Consider the following 15,134-nt stretch of genomic DNA (forward strand, 5'->3'; position numbering starts at 1 on the left):
AAATGCCTGGAAAGTGATGGAGCTGTCACACTCGCTGCGTAGGTGAAAAACCTAGACCCTCTGTCAAAATCTGACATGAACGCTGCCCTCCTAGATTCTTTTCACGCCTATTGCCCATGTGCTATCCCTAGTTTCAAATGGCTGGACAAATAATTAGTTTTCCCAACACAGAAATGGAGTATGCAATCGCTCTCCTGCAACAAACTCTAGTTGTCACCATTCAGCTGTGATTCTACTGTCATTAGATTGGTTTGTACCCAATGAAACAAGACAAAATTGATAGATTGCATTGCATTAATTTGCTTAAGGGAAAGTAAAAGTTCAGCCAAATTGGTAAGTTGCATTTTAAGTTGAATGAGACTACTGGACTTGTACACATTTAATAACACATGTTATTACATACTTTAAAAAATTTCCTAGGTAAAGGGGAACTTTAGTTCACTTTAGATCAAATCTTCATTCAGTGGAGGTGAATAAGGCTACCACCTTTCTTAATATCTCCTCTAAATCTTCATTTGCTTTTTAATTTAGGAGTACCAAGGGAATTGTTGATCTGAGGTAGCAACACCACAATTATCAGTCATTATAGAAATGTTAATTAAAACCACAACAGGATAGCACAGCACATCCCCCAGAATGGTTAAAATAAAAATCTCTGATAATTACCAAGTTTTGTAAGGATACAGGGTAACTAGAATTCATATCCTCTGCTGGTGGGAATATAAATTTGTATACCAGTTCAGAAAATTATCAGCTATCTACTAAAAATGAAAATGTAAGTTACATATAAGTGATTGTATATCCAACAGAAATGTTCACATACATGGTGCCCCACCGACTGGCCATAATTGAAAATTAAATTACTGCTATACACAGAAATCTCATAAAAATAATATTGAGATCAAGAAGTCACACAACAAATATAAATTCTATCAGTCCATTCATATAAAATTCAAAAAATCTAAAATAATGTACAGTATTAGAATTTAAGAAAATTGTTACCTTAAAGAAGATTGAGATTTATGATTAGAAAGAAAAAAAAAGAAACTTTCAATTTTGTTGGTTAGATTTTAATTACTAATTTGAGTGTTTATTACTCATGTTTGTGGAGTTTGTGATAATTAATTGAGTTGTTCACCTATTATTTGTGCACTTTTAAGTATATTTCCATAAAATCTTTAATTGACCAATAATGTATGATTATTTTACATGTTACAAAAGAGGCAAAAATCACTTAATTATTCCACTGGTGCATTGACTTCAAGTATTTTTTTCTAAATGTATGTTCATGCAAGGACAATTACTCAGCATTGATAGTATTTTTAGATTAATACAAATTACCAAAATTATTTAAGGAAAACAAGAAAGCCTGAATAGACCAAACTTTTATAATCTTGAAGCATGAAGCACTAAACAACATTCAAGCAAACAAACCCCCAAAACTCTCTGATTCAAAATAATCTTTGTTCAGCACTTGATTTTCCTAACTTTTAAAAATAGGAAATTCTGATGCAATATGCAAAAAACTTACATTTTAGCAAATGAAAACTAGAATTATGAAACTCTTATCTTTCTTGACCAAGATTTTTTCCCTGATGATTCTTTGATGACTGCTTTTCTTTTATTTATCCTTTTTCTATTTTTTCACAATACTTACCTGCATGTTTGATTTTTCTTTTCCATGTTGGTCTTTTTTTCTCTCATAATTTTCTCATTTTTCCTGGACCCCTGCATTCTAGGAATGTTTCTTCATTTTACTTGCTACAAATCTGATGACATTTGTTGCTTCCTTCTTTACATTTTCTTATTTTCAGTCATTTGCATTTAAACTTCTTCAATTTTAAGGCTTCTAAGTCAATCAATGCATTTGTAAGGATGACAAAAATTTTCCTAAAATATTTTTCTTGTTTATGTATTAATTCATTGTTCTACATTTGCTTTATCTCTGAGGCTTTCACTTCCTGTGTCGAGTTCTCATTATCCAAACCAAGTTTGACTTTGTTATTGCTGCTATTTATTGCTTGTTACCAATAAGCACTTCAATTGTCACTGAAGAGTAGTGACACTCAACAAATAGGTCATAAAACTCACTCTTAGCTCTTGATCTTACTGATAACCTGGTTTTTTAGCAGAAAGTGTCAATTCTTCCCTGTTGAAAAGTAGATTGTGAACAACCACAGGCCTGAATTCTATTGAATAGCAGGCATTCACATAGAGCACTTCATTCTGCTAAAATTTTGGTCCTCTGATCCTGCTCTAATAAGTATCACTCACACACACACACACACACACACACACACACACACACTGAGTACTATTGTCTCTAGTCACATATTACCATACCTATAATGCCTGTTGGGATAACCTAACTTTCTCCTTGGATGCAATGCATTTCTCAAAGTCCTTTCTTCTCTGTTCTTTTTAGAGGAAGCAACAAAGATAATCCTTGAATAGATACAAAGGCACTGACTATAGGTATGACTACCTAACTTTCTCAGTGATATAATTCTTGGACCTGAGTCAAGGGGCAGAAAGTAAGTGAAGGGCACAGAATCTACCTGTATTATTAAGGCCATGAGTTTGCTCTATTTCAGATTTTGAACTTCTATTTGATGATGTGGAATCTCTCCAGAAGAAAATAATGAATTGGCTGAAAGTCCTAGTTTTGAATGTAGTCATAAATTTCCACCTTTCTCTATGCCCTTATAGTCATTTTAAGCTTCATCAAGCACTGTTAAGTTGGTATAACTTTAAAACAACAACTATTTCTGACATCTTAAACTATGATAAAAAAAATTCTATCAGCATCATTTGGAGAAAAACTCAATCTTCCTCTAATATTTACTCACAACCAAAGTTATTCCTGAACATCTGTGCAATACTACTTTGACACAGATGGCAAAACACTTATTAATAAAATAGCACATGTAAATATTTGGATCCATTTCAGTAGAACTGAGAAAGCCACAAAACCATCTCACAAAGTAAATTTTCATTGCTGATGCAATGCGCATCTTACTGTGTACCAAAAGTGCTGCAATTTTCTTTAGTAGTTTTTGAAATGAAGAAGTAACATTTATTTTCAGGCCCCTTCAATGTAGTGGTAAGATGAGTTCATTTTCAGTTCATAGCTTGCATAGTTCCACTTTTATCTCCTAGAATTATACAAGGTCTATATGCTGCTTGGGAATTGATAAGGTCCAGTCTTCTAAATAAAATCCCACTTCTCTTTTCCAAAAATAAACAGAATGAAAAGAGAAGAGAAAAAAAATCTCATATTTTGAGAAAGTCTAACAATATATCACATATCAAAAATTTTAAGTCTTGATTTCTGATAAGTAAATTTAAAAGAAATCATTCTTGTAAACTTCCAAATGTTTTCCACTTTTTTATGTTGTTTCCTATAACTTTTTAAAGATATTTTGTTATTGTCAGTTTTCTTATATCTGTTTCATTTGAATAATTAGGAATTTGATCTTCTCATACCTTGGACCATAACACAGGTTTCTTCCAGTATGTTGAGGCTTTATGGAGTAACATGAAAAGACCTGGACTTGAAGAACAAAGGTCTCAGGTTGAATATTAGTTTTCCCTCATATTAGCTCTATCAGTGCTATAAAGTTTACTACTGTCTGGTCTAGAGGCTAGTGTTAGTCTGCAAATGCTAACTGGTCTACATCATGAGGAGTACAGAAAATGGAGTATGGAGAGAAAGTATTAAAACCCTTTATAGCCATTCTATAATTTTATGTCTGCAGAATAATGACAACTAATAAAAATGTCGACATGTGCATTTTGTGTCTATTTTTTGATCATTTTATTTCTCTGGTAATTAATGTTTGCAAAAACGTTCAATTTGCAATGGATTCAAATTGATTAAGGGATGCATGCATCCCAATGTTTATAGCAGCGTTATCTACAATAGCCAAATTATGGTAACAGCCCAAGTATCCATCAAATGAAGAATGGATAAAGAAGATAGAATGAATATATATATCTTTAATATATAAATCTTTATATATATATATATAATTAATATTACTCAGGCATAAAAAAGAATGAAATCCTGCCATTTGCAATGACATGGATGGAGCTATAGAGTATTATGCTAAGCAAAAGAAGTCAGAGAAAGACCAATACCATATGAATTTATTTATATGTAAACTTAATAAAATATAAAAAAAACAGAACAAATAAGCAAAGAAAAAAATAGAGAAAGACAAACCAAAAAACACTCTTAACTATAGAAAACAACTAATGGTTTGACCTACCAGAGAGGAGGTAGGTGGGGGGATGGGTTAAATTGGTGATGGAGAATAAGGAGTGCACTTGCTGTGATAAGCACTGGGTGTTGTAGGCAAATGTTGAATCACTGTACTGTACACCTGAAGCTAATATACACTGTATGTTAACTAAGTGGAATTTAAATAAAAACATTAAAAAATATGCAAAAAAACTGATTTTTTACCCAGAGAATCTGAAAAGCACTGAGCATGTAAGACATCCAGTGAGCCAGTTAACCTCTTGGGACCTCAATGTTTCCATCTGTAAAATACATGTAATAATCCCAACTTTGTCTTTCATACGGGGTATATCATCAGTAAACAAAATTACTTACTCATAAATTATTTGTAAACTATAATGTGTCTTATAAACATACAGTTGTTATATTCTAAGCAATAATCATTTTGGAAATAGCATGGCATTCCAGCCAAAAGAAGCCTGGCTTTTGTTAGCTACCCAATAAATGTTTGTTGATTTTATGAATGAATGTAAGTACAGAAACTTTGGCATCAGAAAGGACTGCACTCAAACAACTGTCAGAGCAGTATGCTATCTAAAGGCAACTCACATAGTTTTACGATAGTACAGTTTCTTCATCTGTAAAGGGAGAACAATAATAGCTTCTATTCTTAAGCAGTGTTGTGCATATTCAATAAAACAATGCAATAAAGTAGTTACCACTTAGTACTTGGCACATGGAATTTATTCAATAAATATTAGTCTTGTATCTTTAACCTCTTTATGCTAAATAAATTGATTGTTTATATGCAATTTCTTAGTTCTTAGGAAAACATAACAAGATAACTACCATAATCTCCATTTTATTTTCTTTCTTTTTCTTTTCTTTATTTTATTTTATTTTATTTTATTTTATTTTAATTTTAGAGAGAGACTGCGCATGCATGCACGAGTGGGGGGCAGGGGAGGCAGTGGGAGAGAGAGAATCTCAAGCAGGCCTCATGCCTAGTTCAAAGTCTGACACAGAGCTTGATCTCACCAATCACAACTTAAGCTGAAAACAAGAGTGTGATGCTCAACCAACTGAGCCACCCAGGCATCCCCATCATTTCTATTTTCAAACAAAGAAACTAATACTCAAAGAATTAAGCAGATTTCATGAAGTCATATAGCTACTGTAACACCATATCTGTCTATAACGAAATGCCAAGACTATTCGTGACGAATACCACCTTCCTAAGGTCTTCAAAGTAATGAGAATAAATGTCATAGACATTTTTCCTTTTAGACACACTCTCATTTTTGTTTGTAAACTATGAGGTATTTTTGAATAAAAAACAGTATCAGCAGATGTAATGAAACACAGAAAAAGACACTCATGCATCACTTTTCCACTTACCAGTCTGACTTGTTGGGTTCTTCATCCTGATGGTGGCCACTTTCTGTGTTCTTCTCTGAACCTCTTTGCATGACTCTGTATGGAGGCTACCAAAAACAAATAAATAAATAAAACATGTTATAAAAATGATATTTGCTTCTTAAAGGATTTCCGTATATTAATGACCACAACAATAATAACTCAAATTTACATAGCACTTGTTCTATAAAGCTTTTAAAGAAACACAACAGGGATGAACCCATTTCACATCTTGAAAGCAAGTGCTTTCCACTTGCATCTTGAAAGCAAGTATATTGCTTGCTTTTTGGTTTTGCATCTTGAAAGCAAGTATATTGTCACGCTTATCTTGGAATTCTCAGAAAGTGACAAAGTATCTACCACCCAGGCATTCATTAAATTACTTTATTTTTTATTAAATAGATAAATGGATGAAACTCATGTTCGAGTACATTTATATTGCTGAAGAAATCAACCTTCCACTCCAGAAGCCAAAATGAAATTTTGCTCTAATTTGTCACAATATAGACCAAAAGAAGAAAGAATTTTTGCTGTGTCAAACTGCCATTTCAAAGGTTAATTTGACAATGAAATCAATATGCAAGTCTCAGATTATTCCTTGTTGTTTTAATAGTTAATTCTTAGATAAATTGGATCATCTCTTATCGAAAATAGTTATGGTCTATTTAAGCAGGAAATTCCAATATAATCAATTAAAAGCTTTTGGAATAGTTGGAAAGTCGAAAAAGGGAAATGAAATGTTCTTTTTAGAATTAGAATATGACTTCCCATTGTCTTGATGACTTTTCTGACTCTATGTCCCAACTCCATGTCAACTGTCCTGTGCAACTCACAAAAAGAGAGAAGGGTAAAGGAGAAAGGTAAGTTGATTTAAAAAAAATAGCAAAAGCTATCTTAGGATAGTTTTTTACTAACTCAAAGTAAGTATAATGAGGTGAAAAGCTTTCTTTTTTTTCCCACCCTCATCAGCTGAAATACACTTGACATAGAACATTGAGTAAATTTAAGGTGTAAAACATGTTAATTTGATAGTAATGCTTTTTTAAAAGAATTGGGATGTCAACCATGTTCCTTCATATCTCAAACTTGTATGCCAGCATTTCTACTTGACATTACTTCTTGTGTTAGCATTCATAATGGTGATGATTATTATTTTGTTGCTTATAACTGTTTTTACCATTTTATAGGAATTATCTAATTTAATATTTACAACAACACTGTAAGGTAGGTATTATTAACCTCCCTTTTTTAAAAGATGAGAAACAGAGGTATAGCTTAAATAAATTATTCAAGATCCATCACTATTAACCACTTAGGGTAGGATGTGAACCTTTCTCAGAGCCCACTGTCTTAATCTCCAATGTATCTACTACCTTTTAAACTTATTTTAAACTTGAACTCCTAAATTTCCTCTCATGTCCTCCTAGGTCATCCTTGCTTCCTAGGAAATTAACACATATGCTTTGTACTCAAGTCAGAAATGTGAATATCTTTTTAATTAACTTTGTTTTCCATGGTTATTATGTACACTAAATATAGCTAGAATCCACACAGTTCTCTCCTCTCACCAGTTGAAGCCACCATAATTGATCATCTAGACTATCGCAAAGCCTTCTACTTATTCTCACTGATCCTGCTCATGACCCCTTCTACAATCCACTGCTCACACTCTAGCCAGGGTAGACTTCATAGCATAAATCATAATTTCACTACCCAGTGGCTTTGTATTGTACTTGGAATAAAATCTAATTATCTTATCATGGCCTACAAACTCTGACATGAACAGGCTACAGTCTACCTCTCAAATATTCTTTTTCTCTCATTTTTATTGAGCTTCTGCATGCTCTTCTCTTAATAAACCCGGGTCTCAAGCACCTAAGGACTTTGCTTTTCAGGAAATCAAGCCTGGAATGCTCTGCAATTGGATCCTCTTTATGCCTCATGTCTCAGTTCAAGTCATTTTCTCGAAAGAGGTTTTTCCTGAAATCCCAACATGGCCCCCTCCTATCAAATATATAGTCATATTTTTAATTTGTCTATAATCTCTTTTCCTCACTGGAATGTAGAACCCATGTGGACAAGATTGCTTAAAATTCCTGCTTAATGAATGTATAGATGAATGTAAACATGTTAAAGTATATTCTAATTATTCTTCCTTATTTCCATTCATTCCTGAAAGGAAGACAAAAAAACCTTGCATTTAAAGAATTAGTAAATAGAAAATCATGAAAGTATCATTTTTTCATATTCCTGCATGTATACCTCTTTTGAGATATTAAAACAATTCCCATTAAAAAATAAAATAAACTTATTTATACTTTTTTCCTTAAAAAGAAGACTCTAATTGTATGCATCAGTCTACATTATTTTCTAAAAGTTTCCTCACTGTAATACAGTGGCATTGTGGCATTCAGTACACAATAGCTGATACACATGTACTATTAATTTTGGATTTGAGCAGGAATTTTTGTGAGTGCATAAGCCAGGGTCAAATATTTAGAGATCATTAAGTCACTTGTGTCCTATTTGTAGCTCTGACCAATAAGGGAAACCAGTAATTGTCAAACAATACTGATACCAGCTTGTACAATTGAGGCACCAGTATTATTATTACAGGGCATATGCTTTGATTTTATTCACACAAAACAATGACATATAAAGATCTGATTAACTTAACTAGCAACACTTTTTATTTTCTTCTTATCTGAATCATTCTGATAATCTATGTGGAACCCCACTAAACTTTATTTCTATTTTCTCCCTTTTTGTTTTGGTTTAAAACATTGATTTTCAAATGTAAAGATATATGAGTGATATTTATATGCACATTAATCAAACTGCAGATTTTTGCCTAAATGAGTTTAAGGCAAGATTCAAGTGTCTATATTTATCACAAGCTTATTACACTGGTGGTGCTGATCCAAGTGACCATACTTTGAGTACCAAGAATTCAGATAATAGTTTCAGATGATTTCAAAACAATACTTGACTAATTCATGGTACATGAGTGTATATGTGTGTTTTCCATTCGAAAATGTTATTATAACTAATATTTTTTTAATTTACAATCTCTTTTTTCAAAAAAGTGCCATTATTGTGAGGTCAATAATACTAAATAAGCAGTTAGTAAATTGTACATACTTCTGTTCTTATTTATAATTTATTGATAATTTTGAAAATAAATGTGTATCTAGCACACACTCCCTTAAATTTAATAATATATAACAAAATAAATTAAACATTGACTTTTTGTTACTGGCTAGTAAGATTTTAGGTAACTTTCCTTTCTTCTGCACATTTTTGTTTCCTATATCTTATACCTTACAAATTTTAGCTACAATTTACTGTCTTATAATACACTGTACTAAGTATATGTGTTTGTATAATTTCATATGTATGTGATATTATCTCATTTAGTTTATGTTTATAAAATGCTAATAAAAATTTATAATTTTTAGGCATTTACTAATGGCCAGATATTATATTAATGGTTTGCATGTGTTAATTCATTTAATCCTCACTAAAATGAAATAAACCATTAACATGCTGAGTTATTAGGTGGAGAGACAAGTTTGAGGTTAACTGGCTTAAGAGTGGCAAAAGTGAGATTCAAATCCAAGTATGCTAGACCTTATTTTTTATAACCAAGAGAAAATCAATATTTTTTGAATACTTAAGTAAATATCTTCCCTGATAGAAGATATTTAAGGTAGCCAAAACATCATAAAAGAAAACAGAGGACTCAACTTTTATACTATATACTTTATTAAAGGAAAATATTTATGTCAAAATATGAAGTATTTGCAAGGGAAAATCACTATAAATTCTACAGAATGCTAGTCCTAGTTTCCAAAATGTAAGAAATGATTTCATTGCTATATGTTACTTGGGTTTTTTACTGATGAAGATCCGTCTGAAAGCATAGTTTTTACCATTGTTGAAAAAAAAAAAAAAACCAGGAGAAAATAACTAGATATTAAAAGAAATAAGCTTTAAGAATGGTGGACCCAGGGTACCTAGGTGGTTTGGTTGGTTAAGTGTCTGCCTTTTGGTCAGGTCATGATCTTAGGGTCCTGGGATCCCGCCACAAGTCAGACTCCCTGCTTGGCAGGGAGTCTGCTTCTCTATCTCCCTCTATCCCTCCTTGCAGCCACCTGCTCCTGCTCTCTCTCAAATAAGTAAATAAAATCTTTTTTAAAAATTATGAAAATGGTAGACCAATGAAACAAGGATATGCTTATCTCTGACATTTTCAGCCAAATTTCCAAATAGCAAGATATTCCATAAACATTTCTCCAAATTCCATTAACAAAATAGTCACCATTGGTCATGCCTACATTCACCATTTCTCCTATTGTGAGTACCATTACTGAAGCATGTCTTAACTATTGGAATCATTTTATATATACATAAATACATGCATGGACACATGCATGGATATAAGGGGATTTTTTTTTGGAATTAAGACTCAATACATTTTGAGGAAAACTTAATAGGGACATGTTCAAAAATAAATCTCAAACCCCATACTAAATTACTCTTAACTAGTTTGATAGATTATGTTCTTATATGATTTCGTATGGGGTTCACTTAAATTTCCAAAAAGTTGATATTATCTTTGTTGTTTAATAATGATTTCACTTAGACTTAGTAAGAAATAAAAAAAAAAAATTTTTTTTTCACAACACAGGAAAGGTATAGTCTCTTCCCATTAGGTTAACATGGCTCCATTCTGAGAGGAGTTTAACAAGAACTGGCCAGTTTTTATCTTGTTCATACTCCTCAAGGCCAACTTACCATTTTCTTTGGCTACATTTTCAAATGCTATCTTCAACTATTTCTTTGTAAAGAAACACTTAAGTGGCTCCACAATATAATGCAACTTAGTGGATGATGTTTCCAAAACAATTACTCAGAGAAGTTCATTGTCTTCAAAAACAGATGGGGAAGTTCATGGTGGAAGATCCAAGCATGGAGCTAAAAATGACTATAGTTTAAACTTCAGCTAGGATTAAGGAGAAAAATAAACTGCATATAGAAGTGTGCTTGTGTAGAGTGGTGGTTCAATACTGATGGGGGGGGTGGTGGAAGGATTGTTAGAATAAAGAATCCAAGAAATTTAATACCCCTAGGTTATTTTACTGATCACCTCCTAACTGGCTTCTTAGATTTAAGCCTCTTTCTTATTCAATCTATTTCTAAAATGCTTCTGTGATTCCTAATCAATTTTCTTACATTATCTTAAATTTGTTTTAGTATTCAAACTCTTATTTAAGACCTTGATACTTCTATTATCCATGATATAAAGAGGGTAGATGGATTTTCCTGAAAAACAAAGGGTGTTGCTACCTCTCCATACCTACAACTCCTCCTTCTTCTTAGCTCTCCTATTGCAACAGACTTTGAACTGAGTCATCTGCCTCAACAACAATGGTCTTGCTTCCTTTTGTCCTAGAAGTCTTTCACTGATCTCACCAGATTAAATTCTCCAAATCAAAGCTAGAATCCTGTCAATCCTTTTTTCACAATGTTTCTAAGGCTCCCCATTCTTTATGAAATATGGGGATAGATGGGGAAAAGGGAGCCCAATTTCTAACTCCTTGGCTTGGGCTCAAAGACTTCCACAGTCTTTAATCTACCTACTCATGTTCTGACTATTTCTCTCATTCATTTATAAGCACTTACAGGGCCAGAGCCATACTTTGGTTCATCTTCACAGTTGCTTTCTCTGGTTCAATCCAATGTGTATGTTAACTCTGAAATAAAGGAGGAAAAGGGATTCCTTCTCTGCCCCCTCATCTTTTTTTTCTGAAAAGGTAGTGAAGTGGTGGACTGAGAGTGCAGATCCCTCATAGGTTATTGCAGGTCATGTAGACGTAGTAGTTTAAGACCTAGTTTGTGCTGCTCCACCCTAAGACAATTCTATCATTCATCTGGTGGTAGCTACATAACTGCAGGTACATTCAATAAGAAGAATTAGCCAGCTTCAGATATTGGCTTTATCTTTTAAAGCCTAAGAGTTGCAAAGCATTCAAATCTTATTTTAGCTACACAAGTGTAGGACAGGTAGATTCATTTAGTATAAAATAATTTTTCTTAGAATTAAGACTGTTTCTCATTAAATCTATTATCGTCATTTGTCTTGATCTCTGTGACCACAGAGAATCTTGCTGGTATTCCTGTCTCCAAAGCAATGGACTATCTGTTGATAAAGTGCTTTTTTGTGTACTGCAAGTATTTTGGAAATAGCTTTGGATCAAACTAAATGAGTTCCAGTATAAATAAAAAACCTGAGACACTGCAGCCAGCACTCAGCAAGATATTGGTGTGACAGCTAGAAAGATACGGTATGACCTCCTGCAATTGATGTTTTGTGTTGAGTGCAGGGTCTAATAAAATGAGTTCCATCGTGGAACTTGCATGTTCAATGAAATCTGTATTAAACCTAAATATAAGCTTTGACTACTGCTTTAGTGACATTTCAAAAAAGAAAAGATAAAAGACAAACTATAACTAGATTGGTAGTTTGAGTCACATTTAAGACTCAAAATAACTGTTAAATATGTACTTTCCATTCTAATCAAGGTGAGAAGTGAAGGAATATTCATTTTATGTCTGTTGCCTGGCTGTGAACATTATTTCAAATACACTGAAACATGACTTACTTTATTTATTTTAAAACCTCTGGCACATTTTATGGTTTGATTCATTTTCTAACACTTTCAAAGCTGTATGTAGTTCATTAAATTACACTTGTTTCATATAAGCATCCTGAATATCTACTGTCAACCTAAAAAGATTGGGGGTACAAGGATTTCTTCTAAATATGTTCTACTTCCCTCATAGAGATCAATGCAGACAGCCTCCTAAAGAGCCATAATGTTTCATCACTGTAGGGAAAGCTTCGGATTCTGGTAAGTTACATAGAGAAGGGAATGACCTCAAGCTGTGCTCTACCTATAGCATGAGCAATTAACTAGGGGTTCCAGTATCAACACTAGCTTTGAATAACATGACCTTTCCTAAAATGCTCTTCACCTGAGTGAGGTGAATGAGAATTGTCAAGTGAAGTTTGGCTCTCATCGATTTGGGTATAGCTCAGTGACAAACAATCACACAATCTTCAAGTAATAAGCAACACAAACCACCAAAGCATTCTCCCAATTGGCATGGAGATACAGGCTTTTGCTCACAAGGGACCCATGATGGAGCTCCATTGGCATCAACAAAAGAGCTGGAACAAGAACTCTATTTTATACATGTGTATGCAGTGGAAGCCAGCCTTCTTGTGCCTGTCACACACTGGCCCAAGTTTTACCCTCTTGTCCTATTCAGAAAATATAGAATCCTAGTTTCACATGGCAGATCTTCAAATAATTGAAGGAAGTTATCATTGCCCTGCAGGAATAGGGAGCATCTTTCAGACTCAACATCACCACATTTGAACACAAAGTGACAGACACATTCCTCACATGACATATTCCCAGACATCTCACTATTCTGGTCACCTTCTTTTGGATGCACTTCAATTTGTCAATGTCTCTTTTTAAGATATATGGAACATCCTATGACATTTCTGAGGCTTTTAGCAGAATGGAATATCCTGAGAATAGCAGTAAATTTCTCTGGTTTGTGAAGAATAATGAGCCCTAAACTTAAATAAAATTTCCACTTCTCAAAATTGGACAGAAAAAGAACTAACCACAAGAATATTAATGGATCAAAAATTCAACATTAAGCTTAGTGTTGTTACAGAACAGTATGTGGGAAAGCATGGTCTATAATCTGCAACCCACAGGCAACCCGTGAATCAGTTGTCTGCGTTATTTGTTCAATCTCCAAAATACTGACCTCTCTATGAAAGGTAGAAAAAAATATCAGTCAGAGAAAGGACCTGGGTCATGACATTCCCCTGCACCAGCTGAGTAACCTTGGACAAGTCACCAAAATCTGTGCTTTTCAATTGGTTCATTATTGTGATGGTGATTTTCTCTGTCGATTTGAGTAGGTCAGGAGGTGCCCAGATATTTAGCAAAATATTATTTCTGGATGTGTCTGTGAGGGTATTTCTGCTGAAAATAGTATTTGAACTGGTGGAACTAGGAAAACAGTTTGCCCTCCCCAATATAAGTGGGTATTATCCAATCTGTTGAGGGTCTGGTCAGAACAAAAAGTTGGAGGAAGGAAGAATTCAGCCCTTCCTGCCTAATTGCTTGAGATAAAACATCATTGATCTTTTCTTGCCTTAAAGTCCTGGTCCTGAGGACTTTAAGACCTTACCAAATTACACCACTGGCTTTCTTTGGGGTCCAACTTGCAGAAAGCAGATCTTAGTACTTCTAGCCTCCATTACTGTGTAAACCAATTCCTTATAATAAATCTCTTCATATATGCTTATTATAGATAAAGTTAAATACTATCTATAATAACATATATACACATTATATATAATAACATATATATCCTATTGGTTCTGTTTCTCTACAGACTCCTAACACAATCAGTAAATGAAAGTTTTCCCAAGATAATCACTAAGGTTACATGTCAACTCTATTTAACTTTGTAAGAGATTTAAAAGTTTCAAACTTCTTATTGGTCAGGAGTCCTATTTTGATTATAATTTAGCCCTGATTTAAATAGTTTTATATCTTCAATAAAGTTTGAGAAATGTTTCACTAGTTCCCATAGTCTTCCTATTCACTTCTTTATCTGTCAGTTTACAAGGCAACTTACTTTTGTACATTCTATGAGCACAGCACAGTGCTTGGCAATAGGGATGATACAAAGGAATAAAATTGCAGCGCTTTCCCTTGAAGAACTTACAGTCTATTTAGGCAGACAACATATGATATTTCAATGTAAAATATGAGTGTGAAAATATGAGTGTCAGATGTTGGTAACAATAGATGATAATGGAATTCACAGGAAGAAAAGATCACCATGGCCTAGTAAGATAGAAAATACTCATGAAGGAGATGGAAAGAGCCAGGGAAGCTGATGATGTATGATTTTGATAGCTTGGAGAAGGGAGTATGTACATACTGGTCATAGTGATCAAGTATTTAAAGAGCCTTCTGTTGTTCTAGAAACTACACAGTGGTTGCATGCAACAATCCTGAAACATGTAATCACTGGATGAGAATCCAAACATAAACAGAATTTCAGCAACCCCTCATACGCACAATATCCCACCTTGCTTAGCTGAAACAATACAACAAGCAACCAGGTTATGTAAACCCTATGGGGCCTGTGTAGCATTGTAAGTGTAAATGTTAGGAGGCTTGAGAACAGGAGGGGACCTGGTATCTACTTCTGGGGTCTGACATATATATTCAGAGATACATGTTTCAAAAAAATAAAATAAACTTGCTCTTAACTAGCTTTAGAGGGAGTGATTCTGAAAGTTCTGCTACTGCCTAATCACTGTTCTTGGCACTCCATCCAACTGGTATGGCACAGGTTTCATGGCTTTAAT

At 33.6% G+C, this 15,134-nt stretch overlaps 1 protein-coding gene across 11 annotated transcripts in view; it reads right to left on the reverse strand.

Annotated features, from left to right (window-relative positions):
* The window catches only part of LINGO2 (leucine rich repeat and Ig domain containing 2), a 1,123,953-nt gene that overhangs the window by 488,051 nt on the left and 620,768 nt on the right, over positions 1-15,134 (reverse strand). For all 11 annotated transcript variants that reach the window (XM_072841607.1, XM_072841608.1, XM_072841598.1 and 8 more), the window contains one exon: positions 5,642-5,727. The gene's annotated coding sequence lies outside the window, so the exon portion shown is untranslated. The remainder of the gene's footprint in view (positions 1-5,641; positions 5,728-15,134) is intronic.

This window comes from Canis lupus, chromosome 10 (genome assembly GCF_048164855.1).
Source record: "Canis lupus baileyi chromosome 10, mCanLup2.hap1, whole genome shotgun sequence".
In the NCBI taxonomy this organism is placed as follows: domain Eukaryota; kingdom Metazoa; phylum Chordata; class Mammalia; order Carnivora; family Canidae; genus Canis; species Canis lupus.